The following is a 14783-nucleotide window of genomic DNA, read 5'->3' on the forward strand; positions in this document are numbered from 1 at the left end:
TCTGGTGACTTGGGGTAACGCTGGGTGGAAGGAAATTTGTGGCTCCTCTCAGATTCCTGACCTTTCTGTCACCGAAATGTGAGGAAAACGTGTCTTTTTAGCCAACTTTTGAGGTTTGCAAAGGCTTCTGGGTAAAAGAACCTGGTCAGAGCCCCACAAGTCACCTCATCTTGGATTCCCCTAGGTCTCTACTTTTAAAAAATGCACAGGTTTGGCAGGTTTCCCTAGGTGCCGGCTGAGCTAGAGGCCAAAATCTACAGGTAGGCACTTTGCAAAAAAACACCTCTGTTTTCTGTCAAAAATTGTGATGTGTCCACATTGTGTTTTGGGGCATTTCCTGTCGCGGGCGCTAGGCCTAACCACCCAAGTGAGGTATCATTTTTATCTGGTGACTTGGGGGAACGCTGGGTGGAAGGAAAATTTGTGGCTCCTCTCAGATTCCCGACCTTTCTGTCACCGAAATGTGAGGAAAACGTGTTTTTTTAGCCAAAGTTTGAGGTTTGCAAAGGATTCTGGGTAAAAGAACCTGGTCAGAGCCCCACAAGTCACCCCATCTTGGATTCCCCTAGGTCTCAACTTTTAAAAAATGCACAGTTTTGGTAGGTTTCCCTAGGTGCCGGCTGAGCTGGAGGCCAAAATCTACAGGTAGGCACTTTGCAAAAAAACACCTCTGTTTTCTGTCAAAAATTGTGATGTGTCCACGTTGTGTTTTGGGGCATTTCCTGTCGCGGGCGCTAGGCCTACCCACACAAGTGAGGTATCATTTTTATCTGGTGACTTGGGGGAACGCTGGGTGGAAGGAAATTTGTGGCTCCTCTCAGATTCCAGAACTTTCTGTCACTGAAATGTGAGGAAAATTTGTTTTTTTAGCCAAATCTTGAGGTTTGCAAAGGATTCTGGGTAACAGAACCTGGTCAGAGCCCCACAAGTCACCCCTTCTTGGATTGCCCTAGGTCTCTAGTTTTCAAAAATGCACAGGTTTGGTAGGTTTCCCTAGGTGCCGGCTGAGCTAGAGGCCAAAATCTACAGGTAGGCACTTTGCAAAAAAACACCTCTGTTTTCTGTCAAAAATTGTGATGTGTCCACGTTGTGTTTTGGGGCATTTCCTGTCACGGGCGCTAGGCCTACCCACACAAGTGAGGCATCATTTTTATCTGGTGACTTGGGGGAACGCTGGGTGGAAGGAAATTTGTGGCTCCTCTCAGATTCCCGACCTTTCTGTCACTGAAATGTGAGGAAAATGTGTTTTTTTAGCCAAATTTTGAGGTTTGCAAAGGATTGTGGGTAACAGAACCTGGTAAGAGCCCCACAAGTCACCCCATCTTGGATTCTCCTAGGTCTCTACTTTTAAAAAATGCACAGGTTTGGTAGGTTTCCCTAGGTGCCGGCTGAGCTAGAGGCCAAAATCTACATGTAGGCACTTTGCAAAAAACACCTCTGTTTTCTGTCAAAAATTGTGATGTGTCCACATTGTGTTTTGGGGCATTTCCTGTCGCGGGCGCTAGGCCTACCCACACAAGTGAGGTATCATTTTTATCGGTAAACTTGGGGGAAAGCTGGGTGGAAGGAAATTCGTGGCTCCTCTCAGATTCCAGAACTTTCTGTCACCGAAATGTGAGGAAAATGTGTTTTTTTTAGCCAAATTTTGAGGTTTGCAAAGGATTCTGGGTAACAGAACCTTGTCAGAGCCCCAAAAGTCACCCCATCTTGGATTCCCCTTGGTCTCTAGTTTGCAAAAATGCACAGCTTTGGTAGGTTTCACTAGGTGCCGGCTGAGCTAGAGGCCAAAATCTACAGGTAGGCACTTTGCAAAAAACACCTCTGTGTTCTGTCAAAAATTGTGATGTGTCCATATTGTGTTTTGGGGCATTTCCTGTCACGGGCGCTAGGCCTACCCACACAAGTGAGGTATCATTTTTATCTGGTGACTTGGGGGAACGCTGGGTGGAAGGAAATTTGTGGCTCCTCTCAGATTCCCGACCTTTCTGTCACTGAAATGTGAGGAAAATGTGTTTTTTTAGCCAAATTTTAAGGTTTGCAAAGGATTCTGGGTAACAGAACCTGGTCAGAGCCCCACAAGTCACCCCTTCTTGGATTCCCCTAGGTCTCTAGTTTTCAAAAATGCACAGGTTTTTTAGGTTTCCCTAGGTGCCAGCTGAGCTAGAGGCCAAAATCTACAGGTAGGCACTTTGCAAAAAACCACCTCTGTTTTCTGTCAAAAATTGTGATGTGTCCACGTTGTGTTTTGGGGCATTTCCTGTCACGGGCGCTAGGCCTACCCACACATATGAGGTATCATTTTTATCTGGTGACTTGGGGGAACGCTGGGTGGAAGGAAATTTGTGGCTTTTCTCAGATTCCCGACCTTTCTGTCACCGAAATGTGTGGAAAACGTGTTTTTTTAGCCAAAGTTTGAGGTTTGCAAAGGATTCTGGGTAAAAGAACCTGGTCAGAGCCCCACAAGTCACCCCATCTTGGATTCTCCTAGGTCTCTACTTTTAAAAAATGCACAGGTTTGGTAGGTTTCCCTAGGTGCCGGCTGAGCTAGAGGCCAAAATCTACATGTAGGCACTTTGCAAAAAACACCTCTGTTTTCTGTCAAAAATTGTGATGTGTCCACATTGTGTTTTGGGGCATTTCCTGTCGCGGGCGCTAGGCCTATCCACACAAGTGAGGTATCATTTTTATCGGTAAACTTGGGGGAAAGCTGGGTGGAAGGAAATTTGTGGCTCCTCTCAGATTCCAGAACTTTCTGTCACCGAAATGTGAGGAATATGTGTTTTTTTTAACCAAATTTGGAGGTTTGCAAAGGATTCTGGGTAACAGAACCTGGTCAGAGCCCCAAAAGTCACCCCATCTTGGATTCCCCTTGGTCTCTAGTTTGCAAAAATGCACAGCTTTGGTAGGTTTCCCTAGGTGCCGGCTGAGCTAGAGGCCAAAATCTACAGGTAGGCACTTTGCAAAAAAACACTTCTGTTTTCTGTCAAAAATTGTGATGTGTCCACGTTGTGTTTTGGGGCATTTCCTGTCGCAGGCGCTAGGCCTACCCACACAAGTGAGGTATCATTTTTATCTGGTGACTTGGGGTAACGCTGGGTGGAAGGAAATTTGTGGCTCCTCTCAGATTCCCGACCTTTCTGTCACTGAAATGTGAGGAAAATGTGTTTTTTTAGCCAAATTTTGAGGTTTGCAAAGGATTCTGGGTAACAGAACCTGGTAAGAGCCCCACAAGTCACCCCATCTTGGATTCTCCTAGGTCTCTACTTTTAAAAAATGCACAGGTTTGGTAGGTTTCCCTAGGTGCCGGCTGAGCTATAGGCCAAAATCTACATGTAGGCACTTTGCAAAAAACACCTCTGTTTTCTGTCAAAAATTGTGATGTGTCCACATTGTGTTTTGGGGCATTTCCTGTCGCGGGCGCTAGGCCTACCCACACAAGTGAGGTATCATTTTTATCTGGTGACTTGGGGGAACGCTGGGTGGAAGGAAATTTGTGGCTCCTCTCAGATTCCCGACCTTTCTGTCACTGAAATGTGAGGAAAATGTGTTTTTTTAGCCAAATTTTGAGGTTTGTAAAGGATTCTGGGTAACAGAACCTGGTCAGAGCCCCACAAGTCACCCCTTCTTGGATTCCCCTAGGTCTCTAGGTTTAAAAAATGCACAGGTTTGGTAGGTTTCCCTAGGTGCCGGCTGAGCTAGAGGCCAAAATCTACAGGTAGGCACTTTGCAAAAAAACACCTCTGTTTTCTGTCAAAAATTGTGATGTGTCCACGTTGTGTTTTGGGGCATTTCCTGTCACGGGCGCTAGGCCTACCCACACAAGTGAGGTATCATTTTTATCTGGTGACTTGGGGGAACGCTGGGTGGAAGGAAATTTGTGGCTCCTCTCAGATTCCCGACCTTTCTGTCACTGAAATGTGAGGAAAATGTGTTTTTTTAGCCAAATTTTGAGGTTTGCAAAGGATTGTGGGTAACAGAACCTGGTAAGAGCCCCACAAGTCACCCCATCTTGGATTCTCCTAGGTCTCTACTTTTAAAAAATGCACAGGTTTGGTAGGTTTCCCTAGGTGCCGGCTGAGCTAGAGGCCACAATCTACATGTAGGCACTTTGCAAAAAACACCTCTGTTTTCTGTCAAAAATTGTGATGTGTCCACATTGTGTTTTGGGGCATTTCCTGTCGCGGGCGCTAGGCCTACCCACACAAGTGAGGTATCATTTTTATCGGTAAACTTGGGGGAAAGCTGGGTGGAAGGAAATTCGTGGCTCCTCTCAGATTCCAGAACTTTCTGTCACCGAAATGTGAGGAAAATGTGTTTTTTTTAGCCAAATTTTGAGGTTTGCAAAGGATTCTGGGTAACAGAACCTTGTCAGAGCCCCAAAAGTCACCCCATCTTGGATTCCCCTTGGTCTCTAGTTTGCAAAAATGCACAGCTTTGGTAGGTTTCACTAGGTGCCGGCTGAGCTAGAGGCCAAAATCTACAGGTAGGCACTTTGCAAAAAAACACCTCTGTTTTCTGTCAAAAATTGTGATGTGTCCACGTTGTGTTTTGGGGCATTTCCTGTCACGGGCGCTAGGCCTACCCACACAAGTGAGGCATCATTTTTATCTGGTGACTTGGGGGAACGCTGGGTGGAAGGAAATTTGTGGCTCCTCTCAGATTCCCGACCTTTCTGTCACTGAAATGTGAGAAAAATGTGTTTTTTTTAGCCAAATTTTGAGGTTTGCAAACGATTCTGGGTAACAGAACCTGGTCAGAGCCCCACAAGTCACCCCATCATGGATTCCCCTTGGTCTCTAGTTTACAAAAATGCACAGCTTTGGTAGGTTTCCCTAGGTGCCGTCTGAGCTAGAGGCCAAAATCTACAGGTAGGCACTTTGCAAAAAAACACCTCTGTTTTCTGTCAAAAATTGTGATGTGTCCATGTTGTGTTTTGGGGCATTTCCTGTCGCAGGCGCTAGGCCTACCCACACAAGTGAGGTATCATTTTTATCTGGTGACTTGGGGGAACGCTGGGTGGAAGGAAATTTGTGGCTCCTCTCAGATTCGTGACCTTTCTGTCACCGAAATGTGAGGAAAACATGTATTTTTAGCCAACTTTTGAGGTTTGCAAAGGATTCTGGGTAAAAGAACCTTGTCAGAGACCCACAAGTCACCTCATCTTGGATTCCCCTAGGTCTCTACTTTTAAAAAATGCACAGGTTTGGTAGGTTTCCCTAGGTGCCGGCTGAGCTAGAGGCCAAAATCTACAGGTAGGCACTTTGCAAAAAAACACCTCTGCTTTCTGTCAAAAATTGTGATGTGTCCACATTGTGTTTTGGGGCATTTCCTGTTGCGGGCACTAGGCATAACCACACAAGTGAGGTATCATTTTTATCTGGTGACGTGGGGGAACGCTGGGTGGAAGGAAATTTGTGGCTCCTCTCAGATTCCCGACCTTTCTGTCACCGAAATGTGAGGAAAACGTGTTTTTTTAGCCAAAGTTTGAGGTTTGCAAAGGATTCTGGGTAAAAGAACCTGGTCAGAGCCCCACAAGTCACCCCATCTTGGATTCCCCTAGGTATCTACTTTTAAAAAATGCACAATTTTGGTAGGTTTCCCTAGGTGCCGGCTGAGCTAGAGGCCAAAATCTACAGGTAGGCCCTTTGCAAAAGAACACCTCCGTTTTCTTTAAAAAAATTTGATTTGTCCCTGTTGTGTTTTGGGGCATTTCCTGTCACGGGCGCTAGGCCTACCCACACAAGTGAGGTATCATTTTTATCGGGAGACTTGGGGGAACGCTGAGTGGAAGGAAATTTGTGGCTCCTCTCAGATTCCCGACCTTTCTGTCACCGAAATGTGAGGAAAACGTGTTTTTTTAGCCAACTTTTGAGGTTTGCAAAGGATTCTGGGTAAAAGAACCTGGTCAGAGCCCCACAAGTCACCCCATCTTGGATTCCCCTAGGTCTCTACTTTTAGAAAATGCACAGGTTTGGTAGGTTTCCCTAGGTGCCGGCTGAGCTAGAGGCCAAAATCTACAGGTAGGCACTTTGCAAAAAACACCTCTGTGTTCTGTCAAAAATTGTGATGTGTCCATATTGTGTTTTGGGGCATTTCCTGTCACGGGCGCTAGGCCTACCCACACAAGTGAGGTATCATTTTTATCTGGTGACTTGGGGGAACGCTGGGTGGAAGGAAATTTGTGGCTCCTCTCAGATTCCCGACCTTTCTGTCACTGAAATGTGAGGAAAATGTGTTTTTTTAGCCAAATTTTAAGGTTTGCAAAGGATTCTGGGTAACAGAACCTGGTCAGAGCCCCACAAGTCACCCCTTCTTGGATTCCCCTAGGTCTCTAGTTTTCAAAAATGCACAGGTTTTTTAGGTTTCCCTAGGTGCCAGCTGAGCTAGAGGCCAAAATCTACAGGTAGGCACTTTGCAAAAAACCACCTCTGTTTTCTGTCAAAAATTGTGATGTGTCCACGTTGTGTTTTGGGGCATTTCCTGTCACGGGCGCTAGGCCTACCCACACATATGAGGTATCATTTTTATCTGGTGACTTGGGGGAACGCTGGGTGGAAGGAAATTTGTGGCTTTTCTCAGATTCCCGACCTTTCTGTCACCGAAATGTGTGGAAAACGTGTTTTTTTAGCCAAAGTTTGAGGTTTGCAAAGGATTCTGGGTAAAAGAACCTGGTCAGAGCCCCACAAGTCACCCCATCTTGGATTCTCCTAGGTCTCTACTTTTAAAAAATGCACAGGTTTGGTAGGTTTCCCTAGGTGCCGGCTGAGCTAGAGGCCAAAATCTACATGTAGGCACTTTGCAAAAAACACCTCTGTTTTCTGTCAAAAATTGTGATGTGTCCACATTGTGTTTTGGGGCATTTCCTGTCGCGGGCGCTAGGCCTATCCACACAAGTGAGGTATCATTTTTATCGGTAAACTTGGGGGAAAGCTGGGTGGAAGGAAATTTGTGGCTCCTCTCAGATTCCAGAACTTTCTGTCACCGAAATGTGAGGAATATGTGTTTTTTTTAACCAAATTTGGAGGTTTGCAAAGGATTCTGGGTAACAGAACCTGGTCAGAGCCCCAAAAGTCACCCCATCTTGGATTCCCCTTGGTCTCTAGTTTGCAAAAATGCACAGCTTTGGTAGGTTTCCCTAGGTGCCGGCTGAGCTAGAGGCCAAAATCTACAGGTAGGCACTTTGCAAAAAAACACTTCTGTTTTCTGTCAAAAATTGTGATGTGTCCACGTTGTGTTTTGGGGCATTTCCTGTCGCAGGCGCTAGGCTTACCCACACAAGTGAGGTATCATTTTTATCTGGTGACTTGGGGTAACGCTGGGTGGAAGGAAATTTGTGGCTCCTCTCAGATTCCTGACCTTTCTGTCACCGAAATGTGAGGAAAACGTGTCTTTTTAGCCAACTTTTGAGGTTTGCAAAGGCTTCTGGGTAAAAGAACCTGGTCAGAGCCCCACAAGTCACCTCATCTTGGATTCCCCTAGGTCTCTACTTTTAAAAAATGCACAGGTTTGGCAGGTTTCCCTAGGTGCCGGCTGAGCTAGAGGCCAAAATCTACAGGTAGGCACTTTGCAAAAAAACACCTCTGTTTTCTGTCAAAAATTGTGATGTGTCCACATTGTGTTTTGGGGCATTTCCTGTCGCGGGCGCTAGGCCTAACCGCCCAAGTGAGGTATCATTTTTATCTGGTGACTTGGGGGAACGCTGGGTGGAAGGAAAATTTGTGGCTCCTCTCAGATTCTCGACCTTTCTGTCACCGAAATGTGAGGAAAACGTGTTTTTTTAGCCAAAGTTTGAGGTTTGCAAAGGATTCTGGGTAAAAGAACCTGGTCAGAGCCCCACAAGTCACCCCATCTTGGATTCCCCTAGGTCTCAACTTTTAAAAAATGCACAGTTTTGGTAGGTTTCCCTAGGTGCCGGCTGAGCTGGAGGCCAAAATCTACAGGTAGGCACTTTGCAAAAAAACACCTCTGTTTTCTGTCAAAAATTGTGATGTGTCCACGTTGTGTTTTGGGGCATTTCCTGTCGCGGGCGCTAGGCCTACCCACACAAGTGAGGTATCATTTTTATCTGGTGACTTGGGGGAACGCTGGGTGGAAGGAAATTTGTGGCTCCTCTCAGATTCCAGAACTTTCTGTCACTGAAATGTGAGGAAAATTTGTTTTTTTAGCCAAATCTTGAGGTTTGCAAAGGATTCTGGGTAACAGAACCTGGTCAGAGCCCCACAAGTCACCCCTTCTTGGATTGCCCTAGGTCTCTAGTTTTCAAAAATGCACAGGTTTGGTAGGTTTCCCTAGGTGCCGGCTGAGCTAGAGGCCAAAATCTACAGGTAGGCACTTTGCAAAAAAACACCTCTGTTTTCTGTCAAAAATTGTGATGTGTTCACGTTGTGTTTTGGGGCATTTCCTGTCACGGGCGCTAGGCCTACCCACACAAGTGAGGCATCATTTTTATCTGGTGACTTGGGGGAACGCTGGGTGGAAGGAAATTTGTGGCTCCTCTCAGATTCCCGACCTTTCTGTCACTGAAATGTGAGGAAAATGTGTTTTTTTAGCCAAATTTTGAGGTTTTCAAAGGATTGTGGGTAACAGAACCTGGTAAGAGCCCCACAAGTCACCCCATCTTGGATTCTCCTAGGTCTCTACTTTTAAAAAATGCACAGGTTTGGTAGGTTTCCCTAGGTGCCGGCTGAGCTAGAGGCCAAAATCTACATGTAGGCACTTTGCAAAAAACACCTCTGTTTTCTGTCAAAAATTGTGATGTGTCCACATTGTGTTTTGGGGCATTTCCTGTCGCGGGCGCTAGGCCTACCCACACAAGTGAGGTATCATTTTTATCGGTAAACTTGGGGGAAAGCTGGGTGGAAGGAAATTCGTGGCTCCTCTCAGATTCCAGAACTTTCTGTCACCGAAATGTGAGGAAAATGTGTTTTTTTTAGCCAAATTTTGAGGTTTGCAAAGGATTCTGGGTAACAGAACCTTGTCAGAGCCCCAAAAGTCACCCCATCTTGGATTCCCCTTGGTCTCTAGTTTGCAAAAATGCACAGCTTTGGTAGGTTTCACTAGGTGCCGGCTGAGCTAGAGGCCAAAATCTACAGGTAGGCACTTTGCAAAAAAACACCTCTGTTTTCTGTCAAAAATTGTGATGTGTCCACGTTGTGTTTTGGGGCATTTCCTGTCACGGGCGCTAGGCCTACCCACACAAGTGAGGCATCATTTTTATCTGGTGACTTGGGGGAACGCTGGGTGGAAGGAAATTTGTGGCTCCTCTCAGATTCCCGACCTTTCTGTCACTGAAATGTGAGAAAAATGTGTTTTTTTTAGCCAAATTTTGAGGTTTGCAAACGATTCTGGGTAACAGAACCTGGTCAGAGCCCCACAAGTCACCCCATCTTGGATTCCCCTTGGTCTCTAGTTTACAAAAATGCACAGCTTTGGTAGGTTTCCCTAGGTGCCGTCTGAGCTAGAGGCCAAAATCTACAGGTAGGCACTTTGCAAAAAAACACCTCTGTTTTCTGTCAAAAATTGTGATGTGTCCATGTTGTGTTTTGGGGCATTTCCTGTCGCAGGCGCTAGGCCTACCCACACAAGTGAGGTATCATTTTTATCTGGTGACTTGGGGGAACGCTGGGTGGAAGGAAATTTGTGGCTCCTCTCAGATTCGTGACCTTTCTGTCACCGAAATGTGAGGAAAACATGTATTTTTAGCCAACTTTTGAGGTTTGCAAAGGATTCTGGGTAAAAGAACCTTGTCAGAGACCCACAAGTCACCTCATCTTGGATTCCCCTAGGTCTCTACTTTTAAAAAATGCACAGGTTTGGTAGGTTTCCCTAGGTGCCGGCTGAGCTAGAGGCAAAAATCTACAGGTAGGCACTTTGCAAAAAAACACCTCTGCTTTCTGTCAAAAATTGTGATGTGTCCACATTGTGTTTTGGGGCATTTCCTGTTGCGGGCGCTAGGCCTAACCACACAAGTGAGGTATCATTTTTATCTGGTGACGTGGGGGAACGCTGGGTGGAAGGAAATTTGTGGCTCCTCTCAGATTCCCGACCTTTCTGTCACCGAAATGTGAGGAAAACGTGTTTTTTTAGCCAAAGTTTGAGGTTTGCAAAGGATTCTGGGTAAAAGAACCTGGTCAGAGCCCCACAAGTCACCCCATCTTGGATTCCCCTAGGTATCTACTTTTAAAAAATGCACAATTTTGGTAGGTTTCCCTAGGTGCCGGCTGAGCTAGAGGCCAAAATCTACAGGTAGGCCCTTTGCAAAAGAACACCTCCGTTTTCTTTAAAAAAATTTGATTTGTCCCTGTTGTGTTTTGGGGCATTTCCTGTCACGGGCGCTAGGCCTACCCACACAAGTGAGGTATCATTTTTATCGGGAGACTTGGGGGAACGCTGAGTGGAAGGAAATTTGTGGCTCCTCTCAGATTCCCGACCTTTCTGTCACCGAAATGTGAGGAAAACGTGTTTTTTTAGCCAACTTTTGAGGTTTGCAAAGGATTCTGGGTAAAAGAACCTGGTCAGAGCCCCACAAGTCACCCCATCTTGGATTCCCCTAGGTCTCTACTTTTAGAAAATGCACAGGTTTGGTAGGTTTCCCTAGGTGCCGGCTGAGCTAGAGGCCAAAATCTACAGGTAGGCACTTTGCAAAAAACACCTCTGTGTTCTGTCAAAAATTGTGATGTGTCCATATTGTGTTTTGGGGCATTTCCTGTCACGGGCGCTAGGCCTACCCACACAAGTGAGGTATCATTTTTATCTGGTGACTTGGGGGAACGCTGGGTGGAAGGAAATTTGTGGCTCCTCTCAGATTCCCGACCTTTCTGTCACTGAAATGTGAGGAAAATGTGTTTTTTTAGCCAAATTTTAAGGTTTGCAAAGGATTCTGGGTAACAGAACCTGGTCAGAGCCCCACAAGTCACCCCTTCTTGGATTCCCCTAGGTCTCTAGTTTTCAAAAATGCACAGGTTTTTTAGGTTTCCCTAGGTGCCAGCTGAGCTAGAGGCCAAAATCTACAGGTAGGCACTTTGCAAAAAACCACCTCTGTTTTCTGTCAAAAATTGTGATGTGTCCACGTTGTGTTTTGGGGCATTTCCTGTCACGGGCGCTAGGCCTACCCACACATATGAGGTATCATTTTTATCTGGTGACTTGGGGGAACGCTGGGTGGAAGGAAATTTGTGGCTTTTCTCAGATTCCCGACCTTTCTGTCACCGAAATGTGTGGAAAACGTGTTTTTTTAGCCAAAGTTTGAGGTTTGCAAAGGATTCTGGGTAAAAGAACCTGGTCAGAGCCCCACAAGTCACCCCATCTTGGATTCTCCTAGGTCTCTACTTTTAAAAAATGCACAGGTTTGGTACGTTTCCCTAGGTGCCGGCTGAGCTAGAGGCCAAAATCTACATGTAGGCACTTTGCAAAAAACACCTCTGTTTTCTGTCAAAAATTGTGATGTGTCCACATTGTGTTTTGGGGCATTTCCTGTCGCGGGCGCTAGGCCTATCCACACAAGTGAGGTATCATTTTTATCGGTAAACTTGGGGGAAAGCTGGGTGGAAGGAAATTTGTGGCTCCTCTCAGATTCCAGAACTTTCTGTCACCGAAATGTGAGGAATATGTGTTTTTTTTAACCAAATTTGGAGGTTTGCAAAGGATTCTGGGTAACAGAACCTGGTCAGAGCCCCAAAAGTCACCCCATCTTGGATTCCCCTTGGTCTCTAGTTTGCAAAAATGCACAGCTTTGGTAGGTTTCCCTAGGTGCCGGCTGAGCTAGAGGCCAAAATCTACAGGTAGGCACTTTGCAAAAAAACACTTCTGTTTTCTGTCAAAAATTGTGATGTGTCCACGTTGTGTTTTGGGGCATTTCCTGTCGCAGGCGCTAGGCCTACCCACACAAGTGAGGTATCATTTTTATCTGGTGACTTGGGGTAACGCTGGGTGGAAGGAAATTTGTGGCTCCTCTCAGATTCCTGACCTTTCTGTCACCGAAATGTGAGGAAAACGTGTCTTTTTAGCCAACTTTTGAGGTTTGCAAAGGCTTCTGGGTAAAAGAACCTGGTCAGAGCCCCACAAGTCACCTCATCTTGGATTCCCCTAGGTCTCTACTTTTAAAAAATGCACAGGTTTGGCAGGTTTCCCTAGGTGCCGGCTGAGCTAGAGGCCAAAATCTACAGGTAGGCACTTTGCAAAAAAACACCTCTGTTTTCTGTCAAAAATTGTGATGTGTCCACATTGTGTTTTGGGGCATTTCCTGTCGCGGGCGCTAGGCCTAACCACCCAAGTGAGGTATCATTTTTATCTGGTGACTTGGGGGAACGCTGGGTGGAAGGAAAATTTGTGGCTCCTCTCAGATTCCCGAACTTTCTGTCACCGAAATGTGAGGAAAACGTGTTTTTTAAGCCAAAGTTTGTGGTTTGCAAAGGATTCTGGGTAAAAGAACCTGGTCAGAGCCCCACAAGTCACCCCATCTTGGATTCCCCTAGGTCTCAACTTTTAAAAAATGCACAGTTTTGGTAGGTTTCCCTAGGTGCCGGCTGAGCTGGAGGCCAAAATCTACAGGTAGGCACTTTGCAAAAAAACACCTCTGTTTTCTGTCAAAAATTGTGATGTGTCCACGTTGTGTTTTGGGGCATTTCCTGTCGCGGGCGCTAGGCCTACCCACACAAGTGAGGTATCATTTTTATCTGGTGACTTGGGGGAACGCTGGGTGGAAGGAAATTTGTGGCTCCTCTCAGATTCCAGAACTTTCTGTCACTGAAATGTGAGGAAAATTTGTTTTTTTAGCCAAATCTTGAGGTTTGCAAAGGATTCTGGGTAACAGAACCTGGTCAGAGCCCCACAAGTCACCCCTTCTTGGATTGCCCTAGGTCTCTAGTTTTCAAAAATGCACAGGTTTGGTAGGTTTCCCTAGGTGCCGGCTGAGCTAGAGGCCAAAATCTACAGGTAGGCACTTTGCAAAAAAACACCTCTGTTTTCTGTCAAAAATTGTGATGTGTCCACGTTGTGTTTTGGGGCATTTCCTGTCACGGGCGCTAGGCCTACCCACACAAGTGAGGCATCATTTTTATCTGGTGACTTGGGGGAACGCTGGGTGGAAGGAAATTTGTGGCTCCTCTCAGATTCCCGACCTTTCTGTCACTGAAATGTGAGGAAAATGTGTTTTTTTAGCCAAATTTTGAGGTTTGCAAAGGATTGTGGGTAACAGAACCTGGTAAGAGCCCCACAAGTCACCCCATCTTGGATTCTCCTAGGTCTCTACTTTTAAAAAATGCACAGGTTTGGTAGGTTTCCCTAGGTGCCGGCTGAGCTAGAGGCCAAAATCTACATGTAGGCACTTTGCAAAAAACACCTCTGTTTTCTGTCAAAAATTGTGATGTGTCCACATTGTGTTTTGGGGCATTTCCTGTCGCGGGCGCTAGGCCTACCCACACAAGTGAGGTATCATTTTTATCGGTAAACTTGGGGGAAAGCTGGGTGGAAGGAAATTCGTGGCTCCTCTCAGATTCCAGAACTTTCTGTCACCGAAATGTGAGGAAAATGTGTTTTTTTTAGCCAAATTTTGAGGTTTGCAAAGGATTCTGGGTAACAGAACCTTGTCAGAGCCCCAAAAGTCACCCCATCTTGGATTCCCCTTGGTCTCTAGTTTGCAAAAATGCACAGCTTTGGTAGGTTTCACTAGGTGCCGGCTGAGCTAGAGGCCAAAATCTGCAGGTAGGCACTTTGCAAAAAAACACCTCTGTTTTCTGTCAAAAATTGTGATGTGTCCACGTTGTGTTTTGGGGCATTTCCTGTCACGGGCGCTAGGCCTACCCACACAAGTGAGGCATCATTTTTATCTGGTGACTTGGGGGAACGCTGGGTGGAAGGAAATTTGTGGCTCCTCTCAGATTCCCGACCTTTCTGTCACTGAAATGTGAGAAAAATGTGTTTTTTTTAGCCAAATTTTGAGGTTTGCAAACGATTCTGGGTAACAGAACCTGGTCAGAGCCCCACAAGTCACCCCATCTTGGATTCCCCTTGGTCTCTAGTTTACAAAAATGCACAGCTTTGGTAGGTTTCCCTAGGTGCCGTCTGAGCTAGAGGCCAAAATCTACAGGTAGGCACTTTGCAAAAAAACACCTCTGTTTTCTGTCAAAAATTGTGATGTGTCCATGTTGTGTTTTGGGGCATTTCCTGTCGCAGGCGCTAGGCCTACCCACACAAGTGAGGTATCATTTTTATCTGGTGACTTGGGGGAACGCTGGGTGGAAGGAAATTTGTGGCTCCTCTCAGATTCGTGACCTTTCTGTCACCGAAATGTGAGGAAAACATGTATTTTTAGCCAACTTTTGAGGTTTGCAAAGGATTCTGGGTAAAAGAACCTTGTCAGAGACCCACAAGTCACCTCATCTTGGATTCCCCTAGGTCTCTACTTTTAAAAAATGCACAGGTTTGGTAGGTTTCCCTAGGTGCCGGCTGAGCTAGAGGCCAAAATCTACAGGTAGGCACTTTGCAAAAAAACACCTCTGCTTTCTGTCAAAAATTGTGATGTGTCCACATTGTGTTTTGGGGCATTTCCTGTTGCGGGCGCTAGGCCTAACCACACAAGTGAGGTATCATTTTTATCTGGTGACGTGGGGGAACGCTGGGTGGAAGGAAATTTGTGGCTCCTCTCAGATTCCCGACCTTTCTGTCACCGAAATGTGAGGAAAACGTGTTTTTTTAGCCAAAGTTTGAGGTTTGCAAAGGATTCTGGGTAAAAGAACCTGGTCAGAGCCCCACAAGTCACCCCATCTTGGATTCCCCTAGGTATC

The sequence above is a fragment of the Pleurodeles waltl genome, chromosome 4_1, assembly GCF_031143425.1.
Source record: "Pleurodeles waltl isolate 20211129_DDA chromosome 4_1, aPleWal1.hap1.20221129, whole genome shotgun sequence".
NCBI lineage: Eukaryota > Metazoa > Chordata > Amphibia > Caudata > Salamandridae > Pleurodeles > Pleurodeles waltl.